This window comes from Grus americana, chromosome 1, assembly GCF_028858705.1.
Source record: "Grus americana isolate bGruAme1 chromosome 1, bGruAme1.mat, whole genome shotgun sequence".
In the NCBI taxonomy this organism is placed as follows: domain Eukaryota; kingdom Metazoa; phylum Chordata; class Aves; order Gruiformes; family Gruidae; genus Grus; species Grus americana.
The window spans coordinates 145836846-145861213 of NC_072852.1; the positions used below are offsets into that span (position 1 = coordinate 145836846).

The 24368-nt window shown below is 40.0% G+C and overlaps 1 protein-coding gene across 4 annotated transcripts in view; it reads right to left on the minus strand.

The window, feature by feature from the left end:
• Nucleotides 1–24368, minus strand: part of GABRG3 (gamma-aminobutyric acid type A receptor subunit gamma3) — a 345623-nt gene that overhangs the window by 193967 nt on the left and 127288 nt on the right. The window contains exon 1 of one of the 4 annotated variants that reach the window (XM_054812988.1): nucleotides 16685–16735. The exons of the other annotated variants lie outside the window; for them this stretch is intronic. The gene's annotated coding sequence lies outside the window, so the exon portion shown is untranslated. Of the gene's footprint in view, nucleotides 1–16684; nucleotides 16736–24368 lie in introns of those variants that run through there. 4 annotated transcript variants of the gene reach the window in all.

Here is a 24368-nt window from a genome sequence, read left to right on the forward strand (position 1 = left end):
AAGGGGTGACGACCATCCAGAGATGCCAGTTGCAGAAGGGGATGGTGCCGGGGTAGGAGAGTGTGGAGAGCTGTGGGTTTGTACCTCTGGCCGTGATGGTGGTTTCGTGCCATCAGAAGGGAGCTGTGCCACCCCCCTGTCCACCCTGGAGCCGGGTTCAGCTCCCTAGTGTCTGTGCTGAGATGAAATGCCACAGACCCTGAGGAAAACCAGAGAGCTCAGCTGCACCTAGACCAAGGAAAAATTAAGGAATGGGCAGATGTAGCACCTGCGGACTCAAACACAAAAGCATGGTGAGCATCAGGGACCTCAGCCGGGGTTATGAGGCTGGGGAGGTGGCCTTTGCCATCTCTCACCTCATTAGCAGGAGCAAACAAACGTTCCGTTACTAAACTAGAGGAATTTAATGTTCCATGCAATTTAAATTATCGTTCCTTAAGATCATTAACTGTTTTCTGCAGGACAGAAAACTCTGATTAAGCTCTATTTCTACACTGTACTATCAAGTTATTTTTGATTGCATAAAGATGATTTTGAGGATACTGTCACTATAGAAACTAATGCTAAAGGAATTTCTTTTGCTCTATTTTCCCACTAGAGAAAACAAAGAAAATGCTCTCTTTATTAGCTGGTAGAAATGGATGTAGTTGCGTTTAAATATTTTCCTCCTGCTCCTCTTTAACCACTTTTGTATTTGACAATATTGCCTTTGAAAAAGCTTTCATTATCTTCATTTAAGACTGAGGTTTTCCCTTTGGCACTTGCAAGTTGTTCTGTTTGTGTGTGTGTGTGACTCTGCTTGTGTGTGCCACGAGTAACAAACACCTCAAACAAAACCCAACACAAAATCCTTTCAGATTGAAGCTGATGTTTTCTAAACACACTGTTAAGCAACATGCGCTTTTGGACATGGGAAATCCCAAGATAATGTTCTTTTCACAAAGCTTAAGTTTGTCTTCATGCATAATACACAATGCAGTCAAGATGAGTAATGGCTTAGGAGCAGAATAAAACTGAGGAAATCACATCCTAAATTATGATATTACTACGCATAGTATAGTAATATCTAGATGCTCCAAACCCCTTTGCCCCCATTGTTCCCCCAGTTGCGCTAGAGTCTATACCTATACATTGTAAATATATTTCTGGCTTCTAAAAATTTTTTTAGTTCAGTACTAAGGACTTTGGAGCAGTTCTGCAGTTTGGGTACCTCATACTACCTAAAATATGAGCACAGCCATCATTCCTCCTCGCTGCCTTTCTTGTGAGGAAAGCCTGCCTGCTTTGTGTAGAAGGTGCTTTGAATCGTTTCCATGCAGCTCTGAGCACCTTGTTGGCTGCTCCCGATGCTGCAGCTCTCTCAGACCCGACGTAGGGAACGGTCAGGAGGAAGGTGTGAGAGCAGGCAGGGGTGCCAGGAGAGCCTGCGCTATGGCTGACGGTCACCGCCGAAAGGCAACACGCCACTGCTTCTTCAATTGCCTCTAAGCTCTGCCTGACCAAGCAAGTGCTCCTGACTCCCTCTCCAGCAAAGCCAAACAGACCTTGACCCACCGGTGCTCTGCACGCAGCATCTGAGCACCACAAACCACAAGATCGCAGCCCAGCTGAGAGAGGCAAAGTGCTTACCTAGGCATCAGCTCGGGCACAGGAACAACCGGGGGTCAAATCTCTGGGTCAAACTCACCCAAAATGTAGCTGTTGCTCCATGCGCAGATCCCCCCACAACCCACAACAGAGCGTGCAGATCCCGTGTGGACGTGGGCAACAATGATCAGCAAGGATTTTATTCCAAAAGCAATTGTCAAAGAGACACTGATTGAAAAGGCATATTTACCTTCTTTGGGAGACATCTGTGAATGAATGAAGACTGACTGGAAGCGAACGCAATTTCAATAACTCATACTTCCAAAGATCAACTCCCCCGTTATGTATACCAACAGTAAATCTTTTAAGACCGAGAAGCTCAACAGACATAGAGCCACTCTAGCACTATACAAACATCGACTGATGTCTAGGGTGATAAGAAGGAGCTGATGAGGAGCAGAGAATGCGCCTGCCTCCTTCCAACAGCCAGTCCTGCATGATATTATCAAGATAGTTCAGAGTTGATCCCTTTAATGCCACAGACTGATGTAATCAGTTTGACTTTGATTTCCAAAATGCTTATGTCAATGAAAGTCCCTCGATCTTCCTGAAGTCTTCCTGGGAGCATCTGCAGCATTTGTGACTTCATACTGTTTTTTGCTTTCTGTTATTTTACAGATTTCCTTTGCTTTAGATAAAACTTTCATGTTCAGAGAGGACTGAGACAACACAAGGAAATAGTGTAGACCACTAGCTACAAGAGTACCAGGTACATCTGCACTGAGTGAAGGACTCAGAGTTGACTTGACCAAGAGAAAAGAAGAGATTAGGTTGTGGAATCATGCAGTTATACCATTTTATGTAATGCAGCAAACTGCATCACACCAGTTGATACATATAAGAGTGCTTTAAGTGTCTGCAGCGCTTTATGGTAGACCTGAACCCATCCATACAAGAAATTAAATGGCCTACTGAAACTAAATAGAAATTTGTGCTTTATTCCCTACTAATGTCCTGTCAATAACACATGTAGAATAAGAAAATGTTAGCCTGAGAATTACCGAGCCTTCTTAGCTCCAGTAGCAAATTAGTGATGAAACACACCAATTTGGTCCTAATGGATTTTTTTTTAACAATGTTTTGGAATAATTTTTTAATAATGTTTTGAAGCTGAAAGTAACAGAGCCTCACTTAAAATTTTTTTAAGGAAAATTTAATCTGCAGTGTCGCAGACAATTCTCCAAGCTCCCTCCATGACCTTCATCTATATTGCTCCCACTGAAGCTAAATGAATGGCTTGATCTTTCTATAGAATTTACACAGGTGGAAAAGGAAGGCAAAGTGAGGCTAAGTTGATAAAATGATGCATAATTATTTGCACTGGTATAAATTACTTCAGAAGGCACAAGACATCATGATACTAGCTATGTAGTCTATACAGTTTGCCAGAGTTGAAAGATTTATTGTTGTGACTCCAGAATAAAAATATTTTATGATTATAGGATGCTGAATATTGAGTATCTTACCACTCACAGACATCACTATAAGCTGATGGAATGAATAAAGTATTGTATGCTGTAAAATAATAACAAATGTTTATAAATTAATGGGAACTGCACTCCTGAGGTTAATGGACTACTACCTGGGATTTGTTAATTGTGTGCACCACAACTCCTACAGATCATTTGTGCTTGCACAAATGGATATGTTAACAAGCATTATAAAGCTACCCAAGCCAACGACATTTTATCGTGATTAGCACTTGTACCAAACAAAAAAACCCCCACTAGCATAATACTAATGCTGCGCTTTTAAACAAAAGCTAAGGAAATCTGCAGGAAAACCGTATTTGTTCCTAGGCAGTGCTATTTTCAATTACTTGTTTGTGCACACTGACATTTTATTTTTGAAAATTGTTTTAATAGAGCCCAAAGTAGCAATTTAAAACTGTAATGCACAAATCTAAATAGACCTGAAAATACCCCAAGGCGTTCACCGAGGAGGAGGCTTTTCAAAATCAAATGATACGCCTTTGGCAATCAGAACATCAACAGGTTGAACTCAATGAAAGAGGACAATAGCAAATGACGGGCAGGGGATGGCAGAGCTCCCTCCAACTGAAATTGAATTTGACTGAGGAGCGATGAGGTGATGTAGCTGGAAACACACTTCCATCATAATCAAAGATCGTAACAGGCAATCACATCAAGCCGTGGTGCTGCACTTGGAAGACACAATTACAGGAATACCTGGAAATGAAAGCAATGCGGTGTTCAGCGAAAGACTTCCCAGAGAAAATGCAGATACCGAGTTCAGAGCTGAAAAGTAGTGCTATTTTGTTGAACGGCAAGAATCCAGTGCTGATCCTTCTAGGGTTAGGAACTCAAAACATATACTGGCTCTCAGATTTTGTCTTGTAAAATTCATTAAGAACTTGCACGTGGGAAACAGTTCAGCATCAAAAGAATGGGGGATGATGAATCATTTAACTGTACCCATTCTTTTAAAATATATACAGCGTCAAGGGAAAAAAATATATAAGAAGAATTTCATATTATTACACTTCTACCCCTTCCAAGATTGAGTATTTTTAGAAATATTCTGAAATAGAAAATGTCTATTCAGGATGCAAATGTTTATATTAAAAGTTCTTCTTTCAAATACGGCTTTGTACTACTAATTTACTACTCTTTAACAAAGTCTACAGGTTCAGAAGCTTATTTTTGTTTCAGGATTTGTGTTAATTTTGTTCCTTCCTCAGTCAATGGGGTTACACAACACACAAAAAACCAGCAAGAATGTTTATTTTTATCCAGAAGCATGCCGAAATTAAAATGGTCTCATAGAAAGCCAGCAAAAATCTTTCAATTTTTGTTTTTATTGACGGAAAGATTTTATTTAGGCAAAGTGAAGCGTTTTAATGTCTTCAACAAATGGCAGGGTTTGGAAAAAAAATGAAGCCAGATTCTTCTCAGAGGAGTACAGTGGCAGGACAAGAAGAAACAGGGACAAGTTGCAGCACGGAAGTTTCGGGTTAGATGTCAGAACAACCGTCAGACTATCAAGCACTGGAATAGTCTACAGAGAGAGGTTGTTGGAGATGTTAAAATTGTGAGTGGACAAACAGCGTGAGCAACCTGATGTAAGTTGTTCCTGCTTTGAATGGTGGGTTATACCAGATGACCTCCAGGCGCCCCTTCCAGTCCATGTAATAATTCTATGATATGAAGTTATCAGATACAAGCTAGACACAACTATAACTGAAGGTGGCTTCAGAACAAAAGAATTAAACAAAGGAAGCAAACAGCAGGAAAAAAGTGACATTTCTACATAGCTCGGAACTTGTTTTCTAGTTTGCTTTGATACCAAATTCTGAATAAATTTACCATTTGTGATTACAACAAAAACATGTAATTCCACAGAATACTGTTTCTTCAAAATTCATTTAACTAGCTCTGCTGTTTTGATTGCTATGCCTTTGAAACAATAATTAATTTTATTTAAAAGCTACAGTTTTTTCAAAGTAACCAGTGATTTGTGGTTCTGATACCCTAAGAGGCTTTGATTTTCAAAAAAGACGGAGAAAATCACCACCAGAAGATTAGCTTCATTTGTAGTGCTTTTGTTTTGGATTCAGAGGTCCTTTTTTTAATAATCCTGGCTAAGCAGACTGTGAAACAACATGATTATCATTCCTCCTACCTTGCAGTATTCCTTGCTTCTGCCATAAAATGTGTTATTTGGAGTTCTAGTTGGAGAAGTATCTACTCTGGTAATGAATGATTTGTAAAAATGCACTGTTTCTTGTTAGGATCACTACAAGTCAGAAAATTCAAGAAGCCAGTATAAGATTTGACTGGCCTTCTTCAGGCCCTAAATAAGCATTTTCTCCAAGCATGTCTGAACATTCAGGATAACGTAATGTGAATGAGTCATCAGGGTTTTGGGATTCAGATCCTTCTTCTTCTATCTCCAATAAAATCCCAAGAGCAATATATATGTTTTGTTAGTAAGGAATTAAACGTCTCTTTTGCTGAACGTTAGACATCTGTTTTCCACATGGTTTTCTTCTCACTTTTCTCCAAAAGAACACAAGTTACACAAAATATACATTTATGTCAGTTCTGCACAGAGAATTGTCTGTATTACATATTATAGGGACATTCACCTGCCCCAGAAGGAAACTAGTATGATTTTGAATCAGACTGTTCTCACCTCAGCCAAACCAGAATGTTCTCAGAGCAATTCCAGAAATCTCCAGAAAGTTACAAATTAATAATTCTTGTGTACAAATTAAAAGTTCTTGTGAACCTAACAAACTCTGGTGCTGGGAAGTCAAAAAGATCTGGCAAGAATTGAGTTACCTGCAGCTAAAAGGCAAGTGGATGGTGTACCTCTAAATAAAATTTAAATTGTGCCTTGAGACTGTTGTAGGCAAAAAAATAAAAATTGTGAATGCTTATAGATGTTAGATAACTGGATATATGGGGGGGAGGTAAATGTTCAAAATTCAGCTTTTGAACTCTCAAGTACACATGTGCAACTTGTTATGTGCAACCTGTATGGGCTGGTTGTAAATTTTGATAACACCAGGTCTAAATAGAAGTGCCGTACCCTGAATCTTCCAACTAATAAAGAGACATGAGACAGTACCGCCAATTAGGAGGCTGATCGCGCCTTGTGATTCTGGGAAAACTGGAGGCCGGCAGCTAAAAGAAAGGCTAAAATGTGAAGATCCTCAGTGGAGGAAAGATCTTGGAGGTGGAGGAAGATCCTGGAGATCAGGGAGGTGCGTGGAAACAAATGCCAGAGATCCCCGGGGACCTGGCCGCTGACAGCTGAGACAGGTCACTGACAGCTGAGGAGCTGCACAGCACAACCTGACACAACTTTCTGTCCCACCTTCCCCGACCAGCAGCCACCTCCCTGCCAGGGAGGGAAGCTGAGACTTGTTGAATACAGAGCAGAGGGGAGTGCAAGTGATTGCATGAGACAATCAAATATAATCTGGCTGTTTTTTAAATAATCCCCAGTATCCAGATCGTCTACGGGTTGTTTTTCACCCTGTCTCACACATGGCAGAGACCAAAATAATAACTGATACAGGCATCTAGCAACACTGCCTGCCAAATGGAAGGTCTCTATCTTATCCTCAGTCATCTTGTTCTTAACATCTTGATACCCCTCAGGCTACGTAGCTGTGCTGCAGTGTAGCGAGACACAATACTCTATAGTGCACATGACAGCACAGATCAGATTACCTTGTGTCCAAGGCAATTCCCCACTTTCTGTACCTGATCTGCACTCAACAGTGAGGATATTTCCATTTATGCAAGGATAAATCACAACCACAGGTAACTGGCTGCACACCTTTTTTGAGATACATCGCTGGCATCAATTTCAGTTAATGGTTTTATTACAAAAGGAAAGCAATTGTTCAGCAGTGGCACTGCTTTAAGACATGCAGAAAAACAGCAATGCAAAGCAGGAAGCAATGGGAAAAGTAAACAAGAAAGGGGGAAAAGAAAAATACAAGTCTTCAGAGGAAGAATGGAAGATGGCATGTAGAAAGTCTGCCCTTCCATTTTCATAAATGCAAGTTAGTCAAATACATTTGTCCAACTATTATCTTATCTAGAGATTAAGTAACCAATAAAACCACTACCTATAAAGGATGGAAAAGGGCAGGTGAAAGCCAGCAACAAAAACTAATAAGACTAGCATATAGCAAAGACAGAACTTAAAAGGATTTAGAAGTATTGAACCTGGTCCCTGTACCAGGATTTCATGATTAATAATTTTAATGTGCAGTACAGAGAGAAGGGCATTTACACATGCAAACACTATCACCTATAGTAATGAACGTGACTCAGACGCAGAAATCAGCATTCTCTTTTCCTTCATTTTTTCCCATTTCTGACAGAGTTTAACTGGCACATAAATGAATCCACTGGGAAGCCAAGCTGAATGGCTACAGTTGACCTTCCTGATTAATTAAATCTGTTAGCCAATTAGATATGTTACAACTTCACAGTTTACTTCTTGCATCAAACACGGCCTCCACTCCTGAAGGTATAGTTCTGGCAGTTGCCACTAAGTGTCACTGTTCACATAGCCTCAAAAGCCACATTAGCATGCAAATCAAAGCTGGGCTTGGGGACAACTCTTTATGGTTGGGTCGGTTTAGGTGTAGAAGCCTTTTGGGTGACATTGTCATGTCACCATCATCAGCTACTGACAACCCTCCAAGCCAGGGCTGCTTCCCACCCCAGGTCACAGACTGGGATCTGCTGGGATGCAATGGTGAGAGGGACCGTGGGTATTGCAGGAGAGTACAAACACGGGCTACCAGGTGGTGCGCAAGAACGCTGACGGGCAACACAAGAAACCTGAGGTGAGATACTTGAGGTTGGGTAAGGAACAGCTCCTCACACCATCTCTTTGCTCTAACCAACTGTGAGAACGTTTCTAGTCTGTTTCAGAGGAAAGTCAAAGAGGTTAACTGAAAACAGCAGTCCTCACCATCCTGCTAAATAGCAGGACCCAACTGTGCACGGATTTGGATAAGAAAACCCAGCAGCTTGCTGAGGCACATAGGCTAAACTTTTCTTGGGAACAGGGTTCATGTGCATTAGCAGATTCTGTTCTGGGACTTGAATTAGTTCCTAGAAACCAGATATAAACTAGAAAAAACTACATTAATCCTGTTTGACCCTCTCATTTCAGAACTGGTATATGTGTGAAAACAAATCCCATTTACAATGCACCAAACAGAGATACCAGCAACTTCTCAAATACAGTCACTCTATCCATCTTTCCCCACTTAAAAGCATAGCACCGGTGACCGAACAGCAAATAATAATACTGGTAGAGAGGAAAATACTACCTCTGATACAGACAATGGTACAGAGACTTTGTTTAGACCATTTTTCAAGATATCTTCGACTAATAGAACCTGCTGAGCAGTACTGGTTCTACTGACAAAGACCTGACAGCCATGAGCAAGTGGGAAAAAAAAAAATCACTTAGCACAGCCACTGTTTTTATCACCTTTCTATGTCTGATATCAGCACAATTTGTTCTAGAAATTCAGCTGCAACTTTCTTTAACATGGGCTGGGTTTTGATGGCATTAGTACTTTTCTATTTAGCTAATTCCATTTTCAATTTACTCAGATGAGTTACTTCTAATTAGTTCAGTCATGGCAGTTGTTTAGATAAAACTTTATTCAATGTATATATAAATATGTAATCTACCTCATCTATCTTATTCATGTAGATTTGCACTGGAGTTTCTCTCTCTCTTAATACCTTTTGCTTTAACTCCATACTCTTCAAAGCTGATCATTCTTTCCATTTGTTCATGGTTGATGCCAGGACAATGTGTGTTACTGACAACTGATACATGAAAACATCCAGTCCCACTGGGGTAACCAATAACACTGGGGTAACTTCAGTCTGAGCTCTCTCAATGTCTTTTCTTCTTTACACATTAGCAATGTAATAAACCAGAAAAAAAATCTTGCCGTTTCAACCGCCAGATAATCCATTTGTTCTGCAGAAACTAGGTTTCAGTCAGCATCTCTATACCAAAATAGAAATATCTATCTAGGAACAGGAACCCTTTCAATCTCTTTCAGCTTCCTCATTTCTCACATTTTGACTCCATATTAATATTTATGAAAGACTTATTTTTGGTAGATAGTAAAGTCCCATTTCATAGTATGAAACTAAGTAGTTCACGGTCATTTTGTGCATCTACTGCCAATGAAGTACAACACTTAGAACAATTCCCAAATATTACTTCAGCTTTTACACAGCATGTCCCTAATCTCTGAAATATTCTCTAATTCCATAGTTCCCTTGCTCTAGGTAGACACAGTTTGTGTGCCTAAATAAGCACGCCTCGGTAAGATTTCCCATTATCTGTTCAGATGCTCCTCTGCTCCAGGCTTATTCTAGTTTGGGGCCTCAGAGAGTATCAGCACGGTTGATGAGCCACATTCGTGTAAAGGAAAAAAACTATGGAGAAAATGGTAAAATGTGGTAGGAGGGTAGGGCTTGAAGGAACTCCTGTGGAGGAAGAACAAGACAAGGTACACCACAGACCTCCTGTGTCTGACAGCAAAGAATGTCTCGACATCACCTGGTTGACACAAAGAGAGCTGCTTAGTTCTCCAGGTATATTTTCCTCAGCCATGAATTTTATTGAGCCCAGTCGCTAGAAGGCTTTGGTCTATTTCGTCATCATCTCTTAGGTGCATTATTCCTCACATCTTACTGCAGTACACTAGCCTTTAATCAAATATTCAGATATATTCATTGCCTAGGTGACCTGCAGGAACACAACAGTCTCCTCAGCCAGGAGCCATGTCTCAAACCAGCTTTGCACAGCACTTTCAATTAGCCTCTCTGGTTTATCAACTCCTCCCTTCTCCTGCTTCCCAGTCTCTTGATAGCATCATTAGCAACCAGTATTTACATAAAATTTGTTTCTTTCTCCTGTATTAAAACACTTACAGAACTCATAACAAAATAATGAAAGTGGCTGAAGATAATTCCAGTTCCCTCGTTTAGTTAATAAAAAAGGAAAAAGAGATGACAGAGGAGGATTTTCAAAATACCTCTTTTTCAAATGTTCAGCTAAGCTTGCTGAGGATGATTGTGGATATCTTTCCAGTCAGCTGCTCTCTTGATGTTTCTCTCACCTTTAAATGAGAATAGCAAATAAGATGTTTTCTTTGTTGTGTCCTCCCACTCCTTCACTTCTGGTGGTGAGCAGTTCTTTTCATCACTTGTCTCTTTTCTATAAGATGGCAAATTTCCCTTTTTTTTCTTTTGTTTTGTGTGTGTGTATGTGTTTGTGTTTGTATGTGTTAATGTGCTGCTCTCTTACACGGCTCTCTGGGCAAACAAATAATACAGTCCCCTGCAACTTCTGCCCTGCACCTTTCGATCTTTCACACCAGCAGGAATTTGACGGTCAGGCAGTTGACAAACAAAACCTATAGCCTGTGAAAGAACGCTGCAAAGTAGTTTGGCCTGTTGAACCTGTTGGCCTATTTCTTTACCACTGCCTTCATAATTATTATGGATCACAGAACACCAGAGGGCTTTCTGGAGGCCTCTAGGCAACACAATAAGAGTATAATTGAGTTTATGAGATGCAAGGTTAAACAGATAAGAGTTTAACCTCCTCAGTAATGAACAGTAGAGAGGGGGAAGAGGGGATATTTATTTATTATAGTGAATCCTATCCTACCTCCTCCTCTCCATCTAAGAACAACAGGTGCATCTCAAATGCCTTCAGAGCGTTACTAGGATTGGAGTCTATCTCCTTGCCTGTGTGAGAGAGAGGGCTGCCAACAGTCTTAATAATTCAGATGTGAGCAGAAGTGCAAAAGCCAAGATCGAGGCAAGACAGATTGCTGTGGTTTAACCCCAGCCGGTAACTGAGCACCACACAGCTGTTTGCTCACCCATCCCGTCCCCAGGGGGATGGGCAGGAGAATGGAAAAAAAATCTCATGGGTTGAGATAAAGACAATATAATAGGATAACAAAGGAAGAGAAGAAGAATAATAGCAATAATAGCAATAATAGTAATAACAATAATAACAACAATAACAATAATAGCAATAATACAAGTGATGCACAAATGCAAATGCTCACTGCATGCGAAAGGAAAATAAAACAAGTCTGTTTCTGAGCAGCGATCCCGCCTCCCAGCAGCTTCCCCAGTTCTATCCAGAGCATGATGTTCTATGGCAGGGAATATCCCTCTGGCCAGTCTGGGCCAGCTCTCCTGGCTGTGCTCTCCCAGCTCCTTGTGCACCTGGCAGGGCATGAGAAGCTGAAAAGTCCTTGACTTAGTGTAGGCACTACAACTACCCAGCAACAACTAAACACATCAGTGTCTTATCAACATTATTCTCATACTAAATCCAAAACACAGCACTATACCTGCTACTAGAAAGAAAACTGACTCTGTCTCAGCTGAAACCAGGACACAGATGATCAGGATATGGAGTTTGGGTTCAAGAGTCAATCTCAGCCCTAAGTTAACACAGACTCCAAAAAATCTTAAATAATCAAAACCAGCCTTTGAATTCTGATTATGAAGTCCTTCATCTTATGTTACTGCCACATTAAGAATAAACTTCATTTATTTCAACAGAAACCAAAGAAGAGAATAATCTTACTTTCCTATTTCTAAACCTGCAGACCTATGAACAGTTTCAGAGTTTGCCTAAGGTCCAGTGTAAAAGACAATGAAAGGCACAACACACGCAGATATTGCCCTTGGTAGAGTACCAAACTAGAGTATGGGAAAACTAGACTGAAAACCCCACTCACAAAGTACTGTTGTCATTAGGACATTCATATACATACAAGGTGTCTCTCCCTTCCTTTCCCTCTCTTGAAGATTCCTACTTTGAATAAAAGTAGAATTAAATCCTCACTTGAAAGATCTAAACTCATACAGTCCTATTATAGCTTTCTCTCATATTTTCAGTACATCTACACACACTTTTGCAGGCAATCATAGCACACTCTGAACTATGCCAAGATTATTAACCAAAACTCAGCAAGACAAGCTACATGTCTGCAGAGTTTCTGATTCAAAACCAGCTCACATCTGGCTGGTATAGAGTCCATGCAGACCTCTCTTGAATCCACCGGTAAAACTGCCTATAAACAAAATGAAACTAAGACACTCTAGAACAAAAGATTGAGAGACACTTCAGAACACATGGTTGCCTGAGCTTCAGACATTTGCCTAAGACACCTACCTCTTCCTCTGAATGAGCTGAACACTTTGTATGTGTGAACCTATGATGCATTTCTTGAGCTTTAATTTTCAACTACCTTATGTTTCAATTTGAATCATATGACTATATCATGCATGGAAGCGCACTTACAAGACAGCTGATTCCTAATGTGAGCTACAGCCTTGTCCCTTGGGAGCACACAGAGACCTGTGTTGAGCTCAGTTGGTCACTGACATCTCCATCAATCAAGCTTCTGGGAAATATTACTCTCCCTCCTGTGGGCCATATGAATATCAAAGCACGTGGTCTGCCTCCAAAATCCAAGATGGGAAGTTTTCTGAGCAGCAAGGTCCCAAGTTCCCAAGTCATCTTCCATGAACTCGTATGTGAGGGTAATGCTAACAAAGAACAAACTGCTGTTAGCTGTCAAAGTTTTCTTGGGTTCATCAATAGAAATAAGGCAGGAAAAGATCACCTTTGCCTTTTGGAAATCCGCTTTGAGTAGCTGAACCTATGAAAAAGTATTTCCTTATCATCTAAAACTAATGACAGGCAGGGCACAACTTCCAGAGTTCAGGAAAATCCTGGGAAGAAAAGCTAGGAATTTGGATCACTTATAAGGATGGACAAGGTGGAGAGAAGACTGTTGATAGGATAGTTCAATTACAGAAGTGTGGCTGACATTTATGATTACAAGACAGTCTGGCTTGAGCTTTGAGATCTGGCCACTTACTATGAGCATGTCGAAGAGCTTCAGGGACCTAAAAAGATTAGGAAGACTAAGTGAACAGAGCTCAAGTCTCCTCCTGCCCCAGGTCAGTGATGAATGACTGTATTGTTGGTTATTCTATCACTGACCTTGAGCACCCTCGTGTTCTCAAAAATGAGATCGAGAAGCACAGCGCTAACTATGAATGCCTAATGGAAAGATTTTATATCTGTCACCCCAACACTAGGTGACCTCTGTGCAAAGGTCAGCTCTTGGTTTTTTAACCCCTCTCCTTTTTATATCTTCCCTGAGCAATTTAGGCAGCACCTCCTCCCCCCACCCCTCCCCAGCTTGAGCTACCTCTTCCCGTGCATCATGTAAGGTGCCCAGCCACGCAGCGTTTAGGACTACGGCAGGCGGCAAGGTGTGAGGGCTTTCACTGACACGTGGAACAGGAGCTTTGCCACTGGAGTACGGCTGCCAAGGGCTGTGGTATAACACATGATGATTTGATGCTTTCATTTTTACACTAATGATGCAAGAAGTCATATTTAAAAAAAAATAAAAATAAAATTAAAAAAACCCCAAATCCACAACCAAAAAACAACACTATAAAACCCTTCCTCACCTTTTCTACCCCTCCGATCAGATATAGTAAGAAAAGAAAAACCTATTAAATGGAAAAGCAAACACTTGCCATTTGCTTAGCAAATAGATTTATTTTCATGAAATATACCAAAGAACAAGATAAGCAAAACGTCTAGCCAGCTTCCAGGCTGCTCTCTTATCTGAGCAAGAGTTTGAAAACATGCCTATACCCAGCTTTGTGTTCAGGCAAATTACAGAACATTCTCCAGCTTAAACAATATACTACCTGAAGTAGTGTGTATGCAGACATTTTAGTTCGTGCAAGTTAATTAATCCCCCGTTAGTATATTCAGCTGTGCATAGCAGGTCAGTGGCACAGGCTGAAATACTATTCTGTAGTCAGAGAAGACCCCTCTCAAAATGATTGAAAATCTCTCAGGTCATTTCCCTCTCCTCTGTCAGTAGACAACTCTGATTTACAGACGTGTCAGACCTGCAAACTATTGCTACTGAAAAAAAATTACTAGAGAAGAGGAAAACCTATAGCAAATTATTTTGGTAGTTACCTATACAGGTGAAGGATAAAACAAGTCCAACTGCAAGTGTTATAATTAAGCATGAGGATAGATAATTGTGCAACAAGCTTTGTTCCTAAAGCCTGACTCTATCTGATTTCCTCAGACACAAAGTGAAGAGCAGAAGTAATGGCTTTCCCTCAGTGCACATGAAGCGGGAGATCCATTGCCTTTGCCATTTGTCCTAATAAACAGGCACGTCTTGTTTCAGCATAGCATCAGTAACCATTCCTTTCTAATTATCATTGGGATTGACAGAAATATTGACACTGCATTACAAAAAGGGTGCAAACAAATAATCAAAACAAAGCCCACTGCAGCATATGGGACTCACTTGGGATTACTGCTATTTTTGAGGAAAAACTAGAGATCTGGATGTCTTTTTATGAAGACTTGACATCCTTATTTCTTTTTCTCCCAATTTCCAAATAGCCGTACCCAATTTATCATCAGGGATTTGGATTACTGCAAATTTACGCTCAGCAGTACTACGGTACTGCTGACACAGCAGTAAATACAGCAGCAGACGATAGAGCAGAAGGCAATTGCAGCAATTTACACACATCTCTGTGTTAACTAATAAAGGCACATCAGACATTTTAAAGAGAGGTAGCCATACTGCAGAACAAGCAGGAATGTGGCGCACAGAAACAGACATGGCCCCAGAGAAGCGTTCAGTCCAGCAGCTGTTGTTATTAGCCCTGAAAAGAGCGAGATCTCATCTCTCCCAGATTCAGATACACCCCTTCATACTCACAGCCACATCTTCCTCACTAACTTTAAATGCAGGCAGGCATCAGAGTTTCAAGAAGAATTTTAGATCCTGATTCCTCGCTTATTCTGGTGGTTGGCAGCTTTCATCACAGCGTACGCCAACTAATGAGCCCATCATTTTGAAGAAAGGAGTAATTATCCACATCTTTAGCCGACTAGGGGATCATTCTGTCCAGTGTTTGTTGAGCTTTCTAGTTGTGTGCTCTTTACGTATTTTTCCCCCTAGCTTTAAGCCTGTCTTTTTTCTCTCTCTCCTTTACCTGTGAGGCTTGTCCTTTTCCTTATCTTTGAATTTAAGCCTGACCTTTCCTATTCTGTCACAATGTTAGATGAGTTCTTCGTCTTTATTTTGTTAGATTTTCTTTCCAGGGCTTTTCACATTTTGCAGCTCAAGGTTTCTCTCAACAGATGAATGCCTTGTCTTTAATAGACCATTTCTTTATCTGCATCATTAAAATTGGTAACGGCAGCTTTATAGTTGGTTTTTTTTTTTTTTTTTAGTTTGAGTGAAGCCTAGCTATGGGGAAAAGAAATTCACCCTTTCAGCATGCTCTCCATCGAGTCCACAGGCACCTTGTCCCAGCTTAGTTTTAACAGATGTCAGAGTCCTAGGAAAGAGTGCAGCAGCTACGGAAACACAAGATCAGAGATCAGATAACACTTTCAAGGTAAACTACATCTGAATGGTGGAACATTTTACTTGAAAGGTTAAATTAAATAATAAATACTAAGCCAACAGATAAAAAAACCTTACAGACTCAGAAAATACTATGCATGATGTGAATATGATTTGATGTGAATATGATTTGTCAAATCACAATGCAGATGATAGTCTTATCCCACCCGTTACAAAATCAGCTGGGTTTACAGGCATGCTAGCTAGACTTGCTAAACCTAGATTGCCTCACTCAAAACAGTGATTCAGAGTCATGCTTTTCATTCTTTGTTTATTTTTAGGAGTGTCAATACTAATACCTTGCACTGACTGAGAACAGCTTGCTGGAGCCACTGGATTGTCCAGGCTCTCTAGAACCAAGATCAGCTTCTTGTACTCTCTTGAGAAACTGGCTCTCTTTAAAGCTGCTGCAAATTTAAATTTCTCAAAGACTCCTTGGTTTTATTCTTGTACACATGATCATATTTGTAGTGCTCTTTGGGGGTTTTTTAAAGTGCTTTTGTCTAATGATAAAATTTAGTAGCAATGAAACGTAAAGAGCAGTTCTTCTGTTACCAGAGAGAAGATGATGAAGGGAAGTAAAAAGGAATAGAAAGCCAAAGTTTAGTGTACCACAAGAACTGTGGAAATTGGTGGAGATTTTTAAGACATGCTTCCCAAGCAGCTGAATTTCAGCATTTCACAGTGAAAAAGCTTTTTAGATATGGGATTATTTTGCTTACTGTATAATACTGGTTAACATGCTATGACAAAGGAAATCAGTGACAACAGTACACTGTATTTGCTGCTGAAACAGGGAATAAATCAAGTTTGTTCTACACAAAATTATCTAAAACAACATTATTATTCCTAAATCAGCCAGTTTATTAGGAGAAAGAGCTTTTCATATTGTAGTAAGTAAATCCTTATAGTTCTTTTTATGAGTTCTTTATACAGAAAGCAATTCAAAAGACATTTTTGTGCACTCCGACATATGCATGAACATATACACACAGTTTCTTCTACCTGCTTCCTATCACCTGTTGAGAGGATGGAGAAACTTGATGTAGAAAAAACCAAGTAATTCCCAAACCAGTTGAGCTACAAGCATAAGACTCAGGTGGTCCCACAGCAACCTGTGATTCGAATACTAACATATCAAATGTTCTGGAAAAAACCTGCCCACATGACCAGACTTCAGTAAATATGATTGCTTTCATTGTGGTGAGCAATCAGCACCGTGAATGGGTATCCCAGTCCCGTTCCCTTGGGAACTGCATTTTTCAGGATATGCGTTTTTGCACCACAGCGTTTTGCAAGATAAATGTAAGAAGCCTCTCACAACCAACAAAAACTCAGGCTCAGGAGTCTAGCTGCTAGTGCTTTGCATATAGTGCTACTGAAATATCTTTTTAGTCTACAGTGATTGGTAGAGGTTTGAAAATTATGCTTCTTAACCAACATAAATACAATGCACTGTATTCCTGATTGCTGTGAGTGAGAGATGGTTTGGGGAGAAGTATGTAACACCTTTTCAGCATGGAAGTCCAGCCCCAGACCAGGACTAGACCTTGCAGCATTTGTTCACTGCAACAGAAGGAGGGAAACCAGGAAAAGTATTAGTTACCTGCAGAGGAACTTCAGCTGCTCTAGATATAACATAATTTCTAGGTACATAAAAGAAGCCTTGAGTGAGGGAATTTATGTAGTCTTGGCTAACCATGAGAGGTAGCTGCATTTTAGCATGACAGCAGGTCTAAGTCTGGAGTTATCCATGGACATCACCCATCTGCTGTGATATCAGTATTTCATATGAGAGCTTTCCTAACCATCTGGGAAAATGGCTTTTAGTTGGCAATGGACACATCTCCTTTGCTGCTAGCAAAAAGATAACGAGTTTGTTCTTGGCAGAGAGATTACTGCAACATTCCTGACGAAGACATGAAAAGGTATACTCGGTATAGGCTAAAAGCAGCTCCTGATCTGACTCAGACCATTTATGGAACCGTATTCCCTGTGCCAGTCCGGGATACCAAAAATGGAAAGGGGCTTTTTTTTTTTTTCTTTTTAATTGAGCCTGGGCTGATCACATAGATTAACTCAGAGTGAATTATTATGTATGAGATGAAATAATATCCAGGGTGAGTTAATTCCAGGACAATGGTGAATACTAATGGAGCTTACATTCTGCAGCCCTCCAGAGCTCTTCTGTGATGGCTGATGAGGCTATTTGTTAGTCAACTGGACTGTATTACAGAACTGCCTAAATATCATGGTAGAAAGTGTATTCAGGAGCATGTACTTATTCAGCATTCCATTCATGTCTGGAACTAGAGGCTTCTGAGCAATCTCTGCCTTATGCTATGACGGATGCTGTGGTAAACACAGCATGAAATCAAAATAAGTAAGAAAACTTCACCTAATGTGAGTCCACTGAAGGTTGTTATCATCCATGGTGCACTCCACCATCTGGTCCCTAACAATTCACACTGGCCATATTATAATTGCACAAGAAGATGAGATCTGGTTACACATCCTGCCTTCATGGTTCCCAATTTCTTTGGAAGGAAACCCAGGTGCATGCCAGGATGACAGCGATGGTAAGCTTCAGTAGGTCTTCCACTTGACTTGATGGGAGCAGGGGTCTGGTGCAGAGTATACCTCCCCCACAACATAAGTTCAGCTGCTGAGGTTTAGGCAGAAGATGTCTTCCGACTGTTATGACACAGCTAATGAGATATATCCTCTTTTAACATAAGAGTCAGCAGGGGAGAGGAGGTGTGGCTAAGACTTCTTGGTATAAGCTGCTGCTCTTTGGTGGTAGACTTTTTAGGAAGTGAAACACGGGAACCTCTCAGATGCTGTGTCGTCCCAGAGGAGGAAGTTTGTTAAGGTAAGGTCTCTACTCAGACTTTAATGTGTTTCAGAACTGGGAAATCTCCTCTATTGTCGACCTGTCTTCACTCATTTGACCACAGGAAGACATATTCTCCAAATATACAGCTTTTGCCTTTTGTTTCCCCTCAGATTTTCCAGGCATCAGGGAGTTGATCAAATTTCTGTCCTTGAGGCTCAGGTAAAGAAGGGAAAAGTAACAAGTAATAGCTGGTGTTTGCCTATTTTTAGGGCAGAAAAAATATTTCAGATGAATTCTGAGTTGGCATAAATGTAAGTCTTCTCCCAGAACCAGTAATCTGCACGAATGGCATGGTCAGGCTTTCTTCTCCACAGCGCGCTGCTGCAGAGAGTCATGGTGTGCCACATCTTAGAGAGGCTGAGAGAGTGGCCAAGCAAGGAAAGTAAGTGAATTATCCAGGGTGTTAGCGATACGGTTTTACTTTGCATCTCATGTTGTGATTTTTAGAAAAAACAAAGGCAAAGTTAGAAACAGGACGGTTGACAGGAAAAATGTTAAGAATTGCACACGCATTTAATGGCTGCTTTTCCTTTGGATGATGCGTCACTGATCCCCGTGACCAAAAAACAGAGGAAGTATCTGCTTAGGAAACCAAAGGAAAGCTCAACAGGAGGTGAATTAATATTATTCACCAGAATGCACACCCCCCCACCCCCCACCCCCCAAGCAGTTGAAGGATTAAAGGACAAACTTAAACAAAATAACAAAGCAGCTTTGCCTGGTCCCATTGATCCAAAAGAGAGCACTCACTCTATCTTAAAATCTATTTTGTGTCTCCTGCAGGAAGTCTGCTGTGAAAGAAATGGAGTTTTATAATAATTATTTGCAGCCTTAGGGGTTCAGAGCATCCTCTGGTTCACATTACTGCTGCCTTACTACCTCGATGCATTTTCATGTGTATCCTATTCAGTTTATTTACTGTTTGAATGCTATTTTTGATGACAGGAAGAAATGTCTGGGTAGAACACTGTGAATCTGTCTCTTCATAAGGAATGATGAAAATCCTTCAAAATACATTTCAGATTGTATTATAAACTGTATCTGATAACATGTGAAAGCTCTATCTCCTAGCAGTGCATTGGACAAATTAGTTTTAAGCTCTACTTGCTCATCACAGGATTTAATATGTGGTTTATATTGTTTAAATCTGACATGTCAAAATAGAGATGACAGGTAGTGCCAGGCTGCCCCTCAGATGTGAGGCACAAGGAAAGTTTCCTGCAGCAGGCGGTTGAAAGAAACAACAACTGGAAGTGAGGGGAGGAAGAAATACAGGATTATTTCAAGAATAGCAGCAAAGCATCATGATTAGAAGCATGTGAAGTAAGAAAGGGAATTGTGGCAGATGTCAAGTGGGAAAGAGGGAAGATTCCTCTTACCAAGCCATTTGATCATGGGTGCAGTCAGCAAAACAGCCACTAGGTAATGTTCAAACACTGTGGTGGTATTTAGTAGACACTTATGAAAACACTTGATATGAATTCTGTGTGATAAAATTTAATTTAGGGTATCTAAAAGTTTTGGACTAGGTGTAGATGTTTTCTTTCAAGAGGTCTTGGGTTTCTTTTGTTGAAAAGAGTGTTATTTCTCACTGATGCCCTGGCTACTACTGAAGTCCTTGGTGGCTCCATTCATCCGGTGTTATGCACAATAAAATGCAAATTGATGTTACTTCTGAGCAAGGTCATAGCCCATTCTCTGTAATAAAAGAAAGTATAGATTTCCTTACCTTCATCTGGAACTGCATCTTTTTAGCACTGACTTCAAATACATCCTTATTGTGATGATTAAGCTCAAAGGCTTCCTGACCCTTTGGTTCAAAGCTCAGGAGACACCAGCAACAATCAGTTCCCCAGCCCCAGGCAGGGGCTCAGGGCACTCTACACCCATGTAATGCAGTAATGCAAACTGCAGCACGATGTTCTTAACCCCAGGAACCAAGAGCTGGAAGAGGACTCAACTGTAGCCATCTACTAGCCTGTAAAAGGGGGTGCTGGAGGACACCTAGTTAGTATGAATCCAAAGAACAGCAATGGACCTTTATGCTGAAGGTGTGAAAAGCAGTGTAGAACAGCAGCTGGGTAATACCAAATCTAGGAAGCTCGTTAACATAACACCCTGTTGACCTACACTTTTTAACAAAAGGTACCCATTACCTCTGCTAATTTCAGCATTTAATATACCCTTAACCTCATTCATGTATGCAAAGTTCATTTCCATGTAAAAGCCCCTTACAAATTTAATGTGGACTAACTGTCCTTATAAGTTCATACAAAAGTAATATCAAAACTTCTTATTAAGTTTGAATGGGGTGAAAATATCTCAGAAACTAGAGGATATTGCAGATATCCTCTAATTATATTGATTTTCTAATGGAATCACTGAAAAGATGGAAAATGGCCTCCCAGAAAATAATGATGACTTTTTTCGGGAAACAATTAAAGATGGGAATTTAGTGTAGAGTGAATTAAAGCAAATTTATTAATCCATTGTGGATATGGATTTTCTTATCATTTCATTGCGATACGAATCATGCAAAATATTACACGTCCTGAATTTATTCACAGAATAGCTTAGAGGCATTGCAAGTATTCACTGTTAGCTCTGTAGAGACCACCAGGCACTTAGTAAAGCAAGCAGCCCCTGAAAAGGATCACCTTTTATCTACTTTCTCTGCCCACTTTAACACAACAAAATCATTTTTAAGTTCAAATGCTTTCAGGAAGCACAGTGTATACATTAATGGAAGTAATATGCAATGTCTACATTTCGTTTCTTCTCCCCTGTGTCGTCCTCTGGGAACCTTTTGTATTTGCTTGAATCTCAGGTGTTATATGTTGGGGGAGGAGGCTGGGAGGAACACATGACATTCGCCTCCTGTTTCTAATACACAGGATAATGCATAACTGTGGAAACAACAATGCATAAAATATTTTCAGTGAGTATAATGCTGGACTTCACTTCTTCATGAGGAAGTAAAGTATTAGTGACGAAAACATTGATTATACCAGTAGACTGAAATACAGTGCAGTTTGAATGCCTAGCCTAAGTTCAGCATGTAGGTTACCTCTATAGTCACTGGAGTTCATCATACCAAGCATGTAAGCCAATTAAATCTAATATTAGCAGAAGCACATAACCAAGGTTCAAGATCTCGAAAAGGGCAACTTAGTTGGACTGGACAGCTTAAGGACTTGGATGCAGAGGCAGCCTTGAATTTCTGTAAGCCGAAGAGCTCGTTATTGGCTCTTGACTGAGATTAGGGTTTGGCAGTAATCAAGCAACTTAGACTAATAATGTACGTGGGAAGATTGATCTGCATCATTTTCTTTGAGGAATATTATGGCCTCTGCATTAATAAATTTAGTTCCAAAAACCAGAAGTTCCCACTGTAACAAGTCTGGCAAGACAGCTTTTCATCCGCTCTCGCCAGGTGTTCTAGCTCGCAGCTTCTCTGAAGAGAAGAAAGAAGGCTTCAGCTTTCCTGCCTCATCTCGTGGCAGAGGGAAAGTTGGCACAAATAAAAGACACCTGGGTGTCCTGTATGTTCAGTCAAAAAAGAATTAAAACAGCATTTTTTCTTAGGTAGGGACAATACCATAAAAAGTGGTCTGACCAAATAGGTAAATTTCAGCAAATATGAGTAATGGAACACAAAATAAGAAGTCCAGAGAGTCAGATAGTAACGGACACCACTGAAGAACAGATAAACATTTAAATATCATGCTTTGAAAAACATAAAAGGTGCAAGATATAGTCCAATTGTTGGGCACATGGATTAAGCTCTAAGTGTATCAGCTAAGTTTAATAACAAGAACTGAACCCACTACTTGAGGTATTATAATTCCACTATCAAGTATATATACAGAAGCACTGATATCTTCGTGCAAATGTTCTAGCAATTATGAGACTGCTTGGGTAAGTCACTGTATATAGCTTTAGCCCTAGGCAGTTACATGATTTAACAATGGACCATAATCATCAACCTGGAATGTATGTTTAATAATTTTTTTTATTGTTCATCGGGTATGAAAACGCTTCTGTGTCCACATACTTGACCACCAGAAAAGGTTCTGAACCAAAGTACCAGTAGGACTTACAGGAGAAAAACATTTCACTACTTTTAAGACTGAGCTTTATAGGTTTATGAAATGGTTAAGCCATGTGGCTGGATACCAGGAGGTACTTCTACGTTAATCAAGATACCACACATGTCTATAATAAGTAAGAAAAAAAAAAAGAGCTAAGCTTTAAATAAGCAGAGTTCACCAACACTACTATTAATGGTAACTTTGTACCATACTAATTTTTCAGTCAGAATCAGCCCTGATTCTAAAAGATGCCAAGGATTCAACTTAATTAAATTAATTTTAAGAAAAAACATCTTGGAAAGACACCTGCCAGTTAGCTTGGTCAAGTTATCTTTTAAGTCAGCATAGATTGTAACTTAGTGTAAAGATTTCACCTCTTATGGGCAAATACTCTACAGCTGTGAAAAATGGTATTTTTTTTCCTTTTCATTTACAGGATGCACCCACCCATATTTGTAAATTGATTCATTTAGTTCAAAAGTAGATATATTTATATTTTAAATAGAGGCATTTCTATGCAGCTTTTCATTCTTTTTTCCACAGCTATAGCTTATGAATAAGCTAAAATGTCAACTAAGAGACCATCAAAATAGATATATACTATTTTATGTGGTATTATAATTCACAAGATATCTTTGAGAGTAGACTATGCAAATATATGAGAGAAAATCCACATGATGCATATGAATTATCAACCACACTCTTCACAGATGGGCTTTTTTGGTCTTCAAAGAATGTTTTTTAAAAAAATCCTCTGTTTAAATAGTGTAAGTTCACTGAATCTGTACAGGAAAATTAACAGAATTATGAAGAGAACAGCATAATCATTTGTGTAGTTTATAACCCAAACTGCACAGTAGCAAGCCTTAGGGATCTGAAGCTGAATGGAAAGAAGGACTCCCCCTTTGAAGTAAGGCAACAATGCAATAACAAAAGGATAATCCTCAGCACTCTTCAGGACGACCCAGAAGAAATTTAACAAGAAGCCACGGCACTCTTCTCGCCACCCACACTGCCTGGCACGCCACATCTTCCAGGTCAGATGACAAGGCAGCCACTGTACCACCATACAGGCGTCACTCAAGTCACATCCTGGCTGCATCCAACCCTTGAGAAAGTGCAGATATGCTTCTTAGCCGTTTGCAACCAGCAGTTTCCTGGGAGTGCTCACATATGTACAGAAGATCAGGGAAAGCATTAAGTGACTGTGAAGGCTTATACAAAACTTCACATTAGTATCCAGGCAAAATTATTCACATTGCTTACTTAGAAGCTCTTGATGTGTTTAGGAGTCATCCAGTTACAAAACAAACTAAAACTATATGACTTAGCTGAGCAATCCCAGCATGAATAACAAATCAAGAACAGTCACAGAAAATAGCTTCTGAGTAATCTGTAGGGTGAAAAGGCTCATATAATAGTCTATACTGAAAAATTCAAAATAATCAACAACTCCATGAAAAAAGCAACGCCTAACAGTAGACTATTCACATAAAGAAAATAATACTAGCTTCAATATAGTGTTTGTGGTGAATAGCTAGTCTTTTGCTGTTCTGCTAGTATGAGGTAGAACTGTAGCAGTGCTACTACTGCAACTGGAACACTGGTGTGCTCCCTGGGGACAGAAGTAGCTTGATGCATGCATCTGTGCAATTGTTTAATCTTAAAAGCTCTTAAAACACTTAGAAATCACTTCTTGATA